Below are 12,971 nucleotides of genomic sequence, written 5' to 3' on the forward strand. Positions count from 1 at the left end.
CTCGCTTTGTAATATAATGTCGACCGCGTTGTTGAAAACTGTTGAAGAAGCAGCTATTATTACTTCCATCGTTGCGGGTATTGGTTGGGTGGGTAAGAAAGTGCTCAAAGAAGACTTTACTGAAGACCCAAGCAAGAGCTTCGCTAATTTTGCTAAAATGACCGCTGCCGTAGGCGGGGCTATCATGCTAAAGGATTACCTACAGAAGGAAAAGTACCTGCCTAACATATAATCGTTAGCTTAGTCGCAGGTGGAGTTATTGTAGCTTTAGCATTCACTGGAGCTAATTATGGTGGTAGATATCTGGATAAATTAGTTAGCGGTGATAGAAACGCAGAATCTAACGCTGAGAGGAAGAGGCACGACTTAGCGCTGGAGAAATATCAGCGAGACGTGGCAGCTTGGAATAAGAAGAGACAAGCCTACAGGGATTGGTTGGACAAGAACTACCAAGACAAAATGCAGGCGGATAAGAACTTCGAAAATACAGACTACGCCTTTAAACTTTATGCGCAAGCACACCCCGACTTTAGGTTAAGAAAGCCTCAGTTCAAGAATTACTACCAGCCTTCTAAGAAACAAAAAGATAGTGAGTTGGTCTTCGTAGGAGTCGCAGGGCTGGCAGGAGGCATAGCTTTGGCGTATCTAATATAATGATCGTCTTTTTGGAAAGCGACAAGAATAACTTTACCACTTATCTGAATCCCCCCATCCGCGCGGAAAGGGTTCGGTTGGCTAGTTGCTCTTTGTACAATTCTTGGTATAATTTAGTCAATGGCTTTGTCGTCGGAACTTCCGGCACCAAGCCAAAGTTACCAGATTCCCATTACACCCCCATAACGCTGGCTAAGGAGCTAGCAAAGCATGGATATACTCTTACCACAGGATTACCCCATGAAATGAAATTCAAGAAAAATAGTGGAAGCGCTAATTTAAAGGACAGCTCATTGGTAGAACTCCTGGGCCTTACTAGTACCACGATAAATAGCGGCAGTACATATGATGTAAAATGGAAAGTCGCATCCTCTTACGAAGTCTATTGCGATTTGGCCAATAGTTACAACGATGGAGAAAAGTCTTCTCTTATGTCCAAATTCCTACCTAAGGGTAATCCATTTGACCTGGTAGAATACACTCCCATTTCTTTGAGCTATGACTTGTCTAATTTGGTAGAAAGCATAAACATCACCATTAAGGTGGACGGAGAGACGGTGGATTTTAACGGACGTAAGATCAATCTTGTTTTGGAATTCATATAATGGGCCGCGTAGAGGACAAACTCAAAAGGATTTACTATGGGCCCGAAGGCTATTGGAGAGGAGCGTCGGTTATCAAGAAACTCGCGACCGCGGCCAGGGTATCAGAAGAAACGGCTAAGAATTGGTTAAAAAAGCAAACCCTCTGGCAGGTTTATCTTCCCGTGCCTAAGTACATTCCCAGGCCCAGCTTTACCGTAAATACCCCCAATGAAGTTCATCAGGCAGATTTGCTTTTCTTACCGCACGACAAGGTAAGAAGAAAGACCTATAGATACGCTTTGACCGTAGTGGATATCGCAAGCAGATATAAGGACGCCGAACCCATAACCAGCAAGGATTCTGGGGAAGTCGCAGAAGCCCTAGGTAGGATTTATAAGCGCGTCTTGAAATGGCCTAAGCTGCTGCAAGTGGATGCGGGGACGGAGTTCATGGGCGTGGTTACTAAGACCCTGAAAGACCACAGCACTAAGATTAGGAGAGCCGAGGCAGAGTACCACAGGGGTCAGAGCATCGTCGAAAGATTCAATAAGACTCTGGCCGAGCGTCTCTTTGGATACCAGTATTGGAAAGAGCTGGAAGATCCCTCCAAACGCAACAGGGAATGGACCCAGAGGCTCCCCCAGGTCATCGTGGCTTTGAACAACGAGGCGGCCAGGACTACGGGAATGAAACCCAGGGACGCCATAAAAAAGAAACACGTGGAACACAAGTCCTACGTCAGAAGTTCGAGGGCGGTCGGACTGAAGGAAAAAAAGCTCCCCCGCGACATAGTGGTCAGATACCTCTATCAGCCGGGGGAACTCGAAGGTGGCAGTAAGAGAGCCACGGATCCTAACTGGTCTCTGGAAACGTATGAGATTTCGAAGTCCGTCACCAAGGAAGGGCAACCCGTGTTGTATTACTTAAATGGCCCAAGTCGTGGATTCGTCAAGGAAGAGCTGCTCATAGTCCCCAAAGACTCAGAGTAGTGCTAGCTGCCCTTCAAAGTAGCGCAGCACCGCGCGCCCGATTGCACTCTAGGCACGTTAACCTTACGTGGCCTCTACAATGGCCGCGCTTGTTGTTGATGCGATCCACGGAGAACTGCTGATCGTCATTTGGGTCAAACCTCCATAGTAGAGGTATGTTACACTTGGCACACCGTGCCCCTTCCTTATAGACGTCGTCCACGCATAGGTCGAACGTCATATTTTTTTCTTCGTCGTGTCTTTTGTAGCGAAGGAGTTTCTTAGCAATGTTCTCCTTTGCTACGTCCTCTGGCGTTTTATCGTAACGCAATTGCGGACCCCAAGCCCTCCGCAACTGTTTGGCATATTCTACACGGCTTACAGCGGTATATATCAAATTACTCCAACATAACCGCTGGTCTATGATCCATAAGGTTTCTTTTATGGTAAGCCCTTGCGCGCTGTGGACTGTCATACAATATCCCAAACGCCAATCTGGATGGGAGGTTATTTTTTCAACCTTTCCCATAGGCACCCAGGCTTTATCATGAGTTACCGCGTTTCGCAGTTGGACGTCGGTGCCCGGCACCCACACGTCTCTCTTCTGCATGCGGGTATCGTGGGGCTTGTAGCAAACGGGCACCAAATGGCCAGGGAATCTTTCGCGGTGTACGCTTAACAAATCTTTCTGTATTCGCGATTGTGCTGCGCGCTTGCTGCTCAACACCAAATCCTCTGGATGCCACGCGCAAAGGAAGTCCTCGTAAGACTTCGCTCGGATGCGTTTACGCAGCGTCTTGTTTTGCTCGGCATCACTGAGGCCCCGAAGTTCCGCCTTTAAGTTTCTTACTTGATCCTTGCTGCGGTAGTCGGCGTTGATTTCCTCTGCATGGTCTACCATTCCTTTTAACCATTTATGGGGCATTTCTCCGCAAATGGGAGGAGGTTGGCATGGATCTCCGGCAAATATAACTTGACACTTTCCGCGGAGGAAGTCTACAAATTCCTGCACGATTTCTAATGGCACGGTGCAAATCTCATCCCATAATATCACCGGGGGTATGTCGCGTATTGCTTCCGGCACCCACTTTTGACCGTTCCAGCGAAGGAAGCTGTGGTACGTTTGCGCGTCGTAACCCATCTCCGTCAATTCTCTTTCAAGGCGGTGTGTCGGCGTTAACACCTTCACGCGAGGAAATAATTCCAAAACCCTGGTGGTCTTACCGCTGCCTCCCGGCCCGTACAGGTACGAAAAGCGTTGGTAAGAAATGGGGTCGTCGACGGATGGCAATGGCTCCACGGTGGGGACGGTGGCACCTTTTACGTGTTCCCCGTGGTATTCCACACGTTCTCTCCAGGCTTTTATCTCTTCATCTTTTATACGCCATTGACCACTTTCCGCGAGTTCGTCCTCCGTGTAAAACTCTTGCATTTTTTCTAACACTTCGGGCTTCACATACAAAGAATCCGTGGCCACGCGTGGAACGTCCTCTTTGTCAAACCGCAACAGCATTGACAATAGATTAATATGCGCATATGCGAGCATGCTGGCGCGTAAATGGTAATATTGCGGGCGATGATCTTGGTAATAACACAACGCATTCCATTGCCGTTCCCCTTGGCCTTCTATGAAATAATTCCACTTCTCTACGGACACCATAGTTCCTTGCTCATGTGCACGTTTTACGAGGAAGCTCAACTCTCCGTCATCGGTTATCAAACGCCGCTGCATGTGCTTTTCTCCTTCTTTTGCGCCTTGGGTGAACTTTCCTATGACGATTCTGGCGGTGGGGTTATGCTCCGGAAGCCATTGCGTAAATGCAGAGTGACAAAGTATGGCTTCATGCGCTGCGTACGTGAGAAGCTCGCGCTCTTCGAGAAACTTCAGCAGGGGTATGGGAATCCATTCTTTCTCCTGCAGATGTTTCCCATACCACGCGTAAATTATTGGATGTAAGCCCTTTGCTAACTTCCACGTGGTCAACCGCACGAACCCCGTAGCTGGGGCGTCGTATTTACCTGGCAAAGACACACGAAAGAATTGTGAGTCTGGATGCCCGTAGCGGTCGTAATACTCCTTACAATCCCCGAGGCCTTTAAAACTGGCAGGGTAACAATGTTTCATGTCTAAGGAGACGTATTCGTTCTCGTCATACTCCATGTTCCACAGACCTCCATGACCATGCTCTACACAGGCTTTGGCTATGTCGGCGAATTCCTTAGGCGTGGACTTCCAGCCGTTTCTTTTCTTCGCGGCTAGAAAGTCCAAACTACGAGAGCTAAGGACCTCGTCTGAGAAGTCTTCCCCTAAGGTTTCACAGGCACTTTGAATGCGTTGGTGTTCTACTAGAGGCCTGTAAAGAGTACCATCCTGCGTCATAAACTGACTTCCTTCCGCGTCCATCAACCAAACGGAATTCTCGTGGACCAATTCTGCCAACGGCGATGCTTTATAAACCTTAGTTTCCTTCTTTTTGGGGAACCTAAGTTCTCGCCAAGCGTGTCCATTGTGTTGGTAGATGATTATGGGGGCACCTCTACCTCCATATTTTTTCGTCCCTTCGTAAATGAGACCGTCCGTGATGTCCTTCACGTGTATGCGGCGTTCTAAGGCCGTCTCTAACTTCTTGATGTTCTCAATAGAGCCTCCAGTCTTATAAGTGTCATTTTCCCATTTCCTGATGGCTTCTCTCCTCTTGGGCGTAAGCTTACCGCCACGAGAGGAATCTTCGAAGAACTCTCTTACCAACTTCCCGACACAATTACCCGGATGTCGCATTGGTCGCAACTTCTTAACATCCGGCTCCTTAATCTCGTACGCGCCGTAAATGACCACGGTAACCGGGTAAGCGACCTCATAGAAGAGCATGTCAATTCCCTCCAATGCCCCTGGTCTCGTATGCTTATTCAAGACGAACAAACTCTGCTTGCCAGACGCCCTGATGGGATTACGGCCCTTTTCTATCACCCACTCGCCGTCCAAATACTTCACGAACGTCAACTCCAAACGGTAGTCACCGTCCGGCATTCTGTTGATTATCCTTTCAGCCATCTCGTGATTCATAGTCTTGTCTGTCTTGCCCTCCATGAATGTAGCGAAGACAAAATCCGCATCTGAGTTATCCATCACCTGATTTCCCAGCCTGCGCACAGTTTCGTTTTGAATGTCGTTGACGGATGCCATGTATATCTAAAGAATATCTTTCCCTCCGTTTGCGACCCCAACAGAGCAGCAGTTAGGCACCTTTCGCGCTGCCGGCGGATCGCGCAAGACCCCCTGTTCCGCGGGTTACCGACCTCCAAAAACCCACCCCCCCCCCCCCTGGTGTTTTTCGACTTGTGATTTTTGGCAATGCCGGCGCTTCGCGAGTCCGCCTAACTGCTGCTATCCCTGCCATCAAATCCACTGCCACGGAAGCCTGGAAGAAGAGGTCTATTTCGGCTGGAAAGCAGACAGAAGTATCAAAATTGCGAGTATTTGCAAAAGCAGCACACGTATATCCTGAATCTGCATCTCACGTTCACAGTGACTACCAGTCAAACTTCTATTTTTGAATAATTAAAATCGAAGCGTGGAACTAACACCGTTATTGTAATAGTCCAGGCTGTTCGGGAGTTTTGCACTTCGGAATTTTCTGAGCATTCAGTGCCCATCGAGTGACAATTGAGTTTAGCTAGTTTACTTGATTATTTTTGATAAAAGTTTTGTCAAGATGTCACAAAAAGATTCTCTAATACAGGGAATTTCACATGGGTTAGGTAAGTAGACCATTTAAAGCCCATTTCTGGACTATTGCGACAAATTAATGTTATTATCGTTTTCAACTTATGGTTTGTAATTTTAATTATGATCACTACCAAAGCGTGCTAATGTTGGTGAAAAGGAAATTGAATTTATTTCTAAATGCTACAACGAATGTAATAGCAAAGAGTGGCCTGACATCCTACAGTACTGCAAAGAAAGGATCCTGTAGAGGCACAACTCCCTCATCATGTTGTGGCACTCTATCTGGAGAAATCACTGGCGAGTCGACTTATTACCAGAATGAAGAACATTTTAAAGAAAATGTTGTGTTCCCCGACTGAACCAATAGACTCCATGAAGTATGCAGAGAAGAAAACGTCTTCCCAGAGAAGACAAGCAATGAAGGATAAATTAATAGAGGGAGAGTATGTTGCGTTATCATCATGCGAGAGCGAGTTTGATGAAAAAGATGACTGCATTGCCGGTACGAACAAGGTATCTAAAAAGAGGAAGGTTAACAATGCAGAAACCCACGCTGCACATAAGAAAATGTGCGAAAAGGCTTTGGAAACGATGAGTAAAGTAGATGCTGTTTTAAGCAAGGTGGACAAATATCTAGATAAAAATAACTAAGCTATAAAAAAATGGAATCCAATCTTCAGTCTCGACTGTTATAGCGGGCTGGTATATCGTCACTTCTACTCAAAGACTTGTAATTTACAAACGTTGCTGATAAATGAAACTTCTATAAAAATCTTGTAACAAATTTTTGTGAGTTTTTAGAAAAGTAAATTCATATAAAACTTCTGAAAAGCCTGCGGAGATAGGCCAGCACCAGCAACAGCGAGTTTACTTCTCTAAAAACTAAAGATAGCGTTAATAGTTTTGAGCTTTTTAACGTTGAGTTCATTTACATTCCTGGAATTTATACCAGGTTCACAGAAAGCGCAATAAGAATAACATTTTGAAATTAAAACTTCTTCACTGAGATTATTTCGGTATAATTTAGCTGGCAGTACGGTACGTAGATCATTAGCATATTAGCAAACTCATTAGAATTTCTAACCCCGGTTGTTGGAAAACGTTCTAATGTCATTGTGTTTATGCAGATATTCTGCCGAACCTGTCCCGAAGTTAACATTGCAGTGGAATGTCCGAGAGCGTTGTTGTCGACCGATATTGAATTAATTATTTCTAGCGGGGTGAGCTCTTTAGGTACACCTCACTTTTAAAAAATGTTTTCTCCAAAATTTGGATAGGACGAGCTGTAGAAATTTCACTACCATTTAGATAAAGCTCTGGTCTATTGATGTAGGAAGTTTAAAGAAAAAACTTGGAGCCCTTTTGAAGAAAAAGGCGAAAATGTAATTTTTAGCAAAACTCTCATTTTTGAGGTTTACAACGACAATTGGTAAAAAAACATTTATTCAATGACTTTTTAAGCTTTGATGCTGATTTTTCGTAAGGCTCATCCTCAATACTTGGAAATAGGTATGTGAAAACTTCAAGGCAATCCATTCAATGGTAATGTTTCTAAAGCGCGATGTTTCTTATGCTTCAAATTTTGGATCGAATTTTCAAGCGGCGTCATAACTTTATTTCTACCCAAGACTTTCCATGCAACAGGCTGCAATGGTACTGGGTGATGAGATACTGAAAATTTCAGAAAAATCGTACATGGGAATGAGGAGAAAAAGGCCAAAAACTAAAAATAGCACTGTTTGATTTTCGATCATAATAGACTAAACATTAAAAAAATCTTAAAATAAAATACGCTGTTAGAATCTAGGATAATCCAAGTACATCATATGAAAAATACAATTAAATTGACGCAATAGTTTTGAGAAGGAAGCGAGGATAAAATTGTCCAACATTCGCTCTGAATTAATTTGGTTCCACCTTAAACACTTAAACACCAATTTACTGACAAAGAAAACTGCATTATTTTCTATTTTGTCTCAGTTGTTCTTGTCAAGTTTAAATTAATGTAAACTTAGTTTTTCGAAAACTTTTACGTCGTTCGTGATCTGATTTCCGTATCTTTTCACACATAAAAACAGATGAAAACTGGTAAAATAGAATCTCAAAATGTAATAGGCTTAAAATGCCTATCACCCTTCTGACAATATTCTCAGTTTTGATTCCACATGGGGTAAGATGTTGAATAACTCGAAAAAAATTCATAGTTTTGAGTGCGGCTTCTTGAAGTTATGAAGGTTTTTCCATGCCATATGCTAATGCTGTGACGTATGACGAGGCATTATAAGGTTTTTTTTTGTTCCTCGTAATTCAAAACACCGGCTTCTATGGGAAAACTAACTTGCAATCATTTATATAAGAGCAATGGGGAAAACAATGGCGTATTTCAAATTTAGTTTTTCTGTACCAGTAGTGTTTTGTACATTAAATGACTACTCCTCATACGTCACAGCATTAGCATATGGCATGGAAAAACGCTTCAAGAAATTGCACTTAAACTATATATATATATATTAGTGTTATTCAACATCTTACCCCATGTAGAATCAATAGTGTGAATATTATCAGAAGGTGATAGGCACTTTAGGTTTACAATATTATCGAAAAGTTTATATATAAAAATATTTTAATGAAGAATTAGGATAGGAAAACTATTTTTTAACTGATGATACGTTCAGGGCCTTCATTTCACAAGTTTAGTTAGTTTATAATGATTTCCTGCCAATTTTCTATCTCATGATGCTACTAAAGCATTTTTTTTTTTTTCATAGCGGTAAAAATACGTTTCATATAAGAACATGAAATTTCCTAAGTAAAACCAAACATCGTTATGTAAAAGACGTAAGTAAGCTTCTTTTTTTCTTTGCCCACCTTTTTTGACCAGTTTTCAAGTTTGTTTTAAGCTTATTGACTTTTTTTGTCCTAAAAAAATCCCATATCAAACAATCAGGGTCGTTTTCTCGGGCTTTCTGTGGTAAAAGGCCTATCAAACAACGGTCACTCTGTGGCTCTTTTCCAGTCTTTTCTTGGCAAAAAACAAAATGGCCGACTTTAAAATGTGGTTTCACTCGAATTTGTGTAAATTTTGATAAAATTTACCCCGAAAATTGGTCTTTTTGCGAGACAAACATACCTCAAACTCCAAATATGGTAAGTAGTTTCCATATATAAAATGGCTGAGCAGAAACGACACTTTTTCTAGAGCAATTGCTTGCAATTGCAAAATTTCGATTTCGATTTCGATGAAAGACATCCAAGGTAAATTTCACTTAACCTGATATTGTATTGGATTATCTGTAGTTATCTTTCGTTTTTTAAGTAAAGTTAACCAGGAATTAAAAGCTTAAAAATGTCGTCCATGGGAAACTTTGCCAAAGAATTTTCCAAGAACGAAACTAGCCCATGAGGGCGCTGCTTGTTAGTTATGTACAAAATTTCTAAGTATGAGGGTATACTTGCGCAAAGAAAACGATGTAGTGCATTTCGATTCGATTTCAATGCATTGTTTTTATAATGGGAGACGTTATCTTCATCTGTAATTTAAGGAAATTGAAAAATTTCCCCCGATTTTATTTTACTTTTAAGATTCATTCAAATTGGGCTTCCTGTGACTTCATGTATTACATGAAATAAATCCGTAGATGACAAAACATAAGGAAGGTATATAGCAAACTCATTAATTTAGTATTAAGATTGTAATGCAGGCACACAACTATCAAGTTTGTATTCAAAGCACAGCTACATAGCTTGTACCGAACTAATAAATATATTTACTTTCCAATTCTAGAACTCTGATCTAAGCACTTTCAAGGATGTTTAAAGGACACGACTGAAGCCAGGGAAACCAAAAAAGTTTCCTAGCCGTTTTCTACATATTGAACTGTAAAATATTTTTAAAACATTTTTAAACAGTTATAAAACGGAAAATGAATGAAAAGGGGAACAAATTAAGGTTGGTAAGGGATTGACGTAAATGAATATAGTATATTTGAATTTATTAATTATTTTTGCATTTTGAATTCAACTTGTAGTTATATTTCAAGCACGGAAAAGAGTGTTTCTTTCGATTTCCAAACCACCAAGAAGTGAGTTGAAAAAAGAAAGCAGACCTGAGTTTTTTTGACCGACTTCGAGGTACATGGATGGATAAAGAGTGAAACACTCTTTGAAGTAAAAACTATAACTTCTCAAATTATTGATGATTATTGTAGAAATTCATGAATAATAGCGCTTTGCGTTTTAGGTGGTTTTCAAACGTAAGAGCACTAGCTTCAGCACTTTACTTTTTCTCAAATCAATTTGAATACAAAATTAACTCTAATATTTAAAAAAATAATTAATGCTTCAATCATAGGGTGGGAACAAAAACCTTCTCTTATGGGTATTAGAAAGGGGACGATACATTTTATAAAAATACAACTTTCTAAATCCAAACTGATGGAGGATATGTAAACCTACTTCAATCGGGTCTGTATTAAATTTCTCTATTTTGCAATTAAGCCACGTAGTCAATCGATATAAAATGACGTATGAAACAAGTTATCGTAGAAATATAAGTTGAACACCGTAGTGAAAATAGAAAACTGACGTTTCGGACGTTAGTCCTTCGTCGGGGTCAATGACTCCGACGAAGGACTAACGTCCGAAACGTCAGTTTTCTATTTTCACTACGGTGTTCAACTTATATTTCTACGATAACTTGTTTCATTAGGAACACCGACTCAGTCCACGCTAGTGTTCACTAGCTATCATCTAAAATGACGTATTTTGATATGCTTCTATACACATGTTGCTTAGTCTAGGATTTAAGCAAAGCTTGGAAGAAAGCCAGTCATTTATGAGAGTAGTATAGGGAATGGGGGTTCCAGCGCAATCTCAACACGGGCAAGACCCGTGTCAAAAATCCACCTACGGAAACAACCCACTCCAAGTGTGGTTGGGGGCAACAGCGCAAATATGTTAGTCTATATATGGAGTGCGAAGAATGTAAAGAGTTTGTTTATGATTTCTGTGTAAAGTGCTTGAAACCCAAGTTTGTACCTACTAAACCAAATAAGTATATTTGTTGTGACAAGAAAATGCAAATAGAAGACGACACGTCAGCACAGTGTTACGAATGTGGTAAGAATATTCGTAATGCCGTACCAAATGCTACCAAAGAGCAGTATTACGCTAATGGAGGCCGTAAGAAGACCCCATACAAAAGAATAAAATACTTCAGAGACTGGATGAGTCACATTCAAGGTCATCGGCCGGTATATTTAGACGACGAAGTAATGGAAAGAATTATGAACCACTTAGAAGAGCCAACGCCACAAAGCCTACGGAAAACGCTGAAAAAATTAAAGCTAGGGAAATATTACAAAGCTATTCCCTATCTTTTGTCTGAAATTACCGGTAACTCTATTCCTGAGGTTTCTGATATGAGCAGAGCCGAGTGGATGTTTTGTCGGCTGGATAAGGATATCCCTTATTACCCTGACGTAATCTACGAAATATTTTACAAAATTGACCCCAACCACCCCCTGTTAGGATGGATTCCAAGGCGACTGACGTAATAATATGACAGCTGCGAGGCGGGGTTTTACTTTCACGTGGCGGAAGTGGCGTGCCTAGGAAGAACAATGAGTTGTTCACGTGTAAAACAATAGACAACATTCCGATCATGCCCCTTCGCCTTAACAACCAGCAAGTTTGAAAGTAGACTCGATATTCACTTTTAAAATCGCTGGTTGTTAAGGCGCTCAGGAATGTGCCGACGTCAATGATAGCTTCAGACATTTGATTACGCATATGACCCAGACAGCCGGCGTTCAATATGTAAATAGAATCCTGTTTTGCTCTTTTCAAAGCAGATGTTTACTGAGCAAGCTTTCTTTGAAGCTCTTCTTTTGCCTCCTGGTAGATCTTTTTGCGAGATTCCTCGGAAAGATCTTTTACGACTGTTTTTTTATTCCTTATGTCCGACTTTAATTTCTCGTACTTTTCCTCTTCGGCTAAGATAAGCGAGAATTCTACGTCGTCTATCTTTCTGTCACGCAAAGCCTTTGAGACAAGGTCAGTAATTGTATTTACTTTAGCCCTTGACAGAGCTATTGTCGTGTCGTGTTTTGATATTTTGCTTGACAACTGTTTCATAATGCCCGTAGCAACAGCCGAGATAATACCACAGGCTGCCCCAACGCCGGCCAAAGGAACTCCAACGATTATTCCCGGTCCAGTAAGCGAAGTAGCAACGCCGGAGCCCGTTAACACAACAGATATGGATCCTGAAGTTATCGCAATCTTATGTAGCGTACTCCGGGCTCTGACGTACTTTTTTCTAACTTTTTCATAGTGTTTTGTCTGCCCTTCCAAGTAAGCCAGGATTAGATTTGCTTTATTCAGACGAAAGTTTTCGGCGTTTAGTTCGTTAGGTGTAGTATAGGGAACATCTGGGTACAACTTAGGTGCTGATGGTATAACATCCATTATATATACTAATGTACGACGCTTTTGGGAATGATATTGAGGAGCAGCCACATCATGACAACAGGGATTACTGGAACTGGAGGGCCTTTAGGAAGATGTTTCCGCATGCAGACCCTAGTAAGTTCGAAAGAAGACCCGATGGGATTTACTTCAACGGCTCCAGAATGTACAGCAATGAGGATTTGAAACCTACGCTGGTCGATCAGATAGACTCTCAGCTGAAGCATCCTAAGATCTTACCGCATAAGCCTAAACCCGTGCAAGGTTGGTCAAAGGAATTATTGCTTGGTACCAGTACTTATCCGATACCCGCAGTTTCATTTGATAAACACCCAAGCTTGGACCTAACGCTGAACATGCGGATTTCTAACGAGCATTCCTTTCCGTTAAAGGTGCGGGATATCTTCAAAGACGTACCCATTATTCATACCACCGCTAAGGAATCTCATGAATGGTTAAGTGGTCCTAACATGCGTTATTGGCCGCAGCAGCTGAACTTTGCGGTTTGGTGTGCCACTAGCGGCTGTGGGGTAAGCGCAAACTTGATGAAGAATTCATTATTTATGTTTC

At 41.9% G+C, this 12,971-nt stretch overlaps 1 long non-coding RNA gene across 1 annotated transcript in view; it reads left to right on the forward strand.

Moving 5' to 3' along the window:
• Positions 1-10,425, forward strand: part of LOC148914113 (uncharacterized) — a 36,796-nt gene extending 26,371 nt beyond the window's left edge. Inside the window, exon 3 of the long non-coding RNA XR_016121872.1 lies at positions 9,718-10,425. This is a non-coding gene — a long non-coding RNA (uncharacterized LOC148914113). The remainder of the gene's footprint in view (positions 1-9,717) is intronic.
• Positions 10,426-12,971: the final 2,546 nt, after the last annotated feature.

The sequence above is a fragment of the Actinia tenebrosa genome, unplaced genomic scaffold (assembly GCF_029948245.1).
Source record: "Actinia tenebrosa isolate PJP-AT-01 unplaced genomic scaffold, QUT_ActTen_1.0 PGA_scaffold0__85_contigs__length_37466705, whole genome shotgun sequence".
Classification (NCBI taxonomy): Eukaryota; Metazoa; Cnidaria; class Anthozoa; order Actiniaria; family Actiniidae; genus Actinia; species Actinia tenebrosa.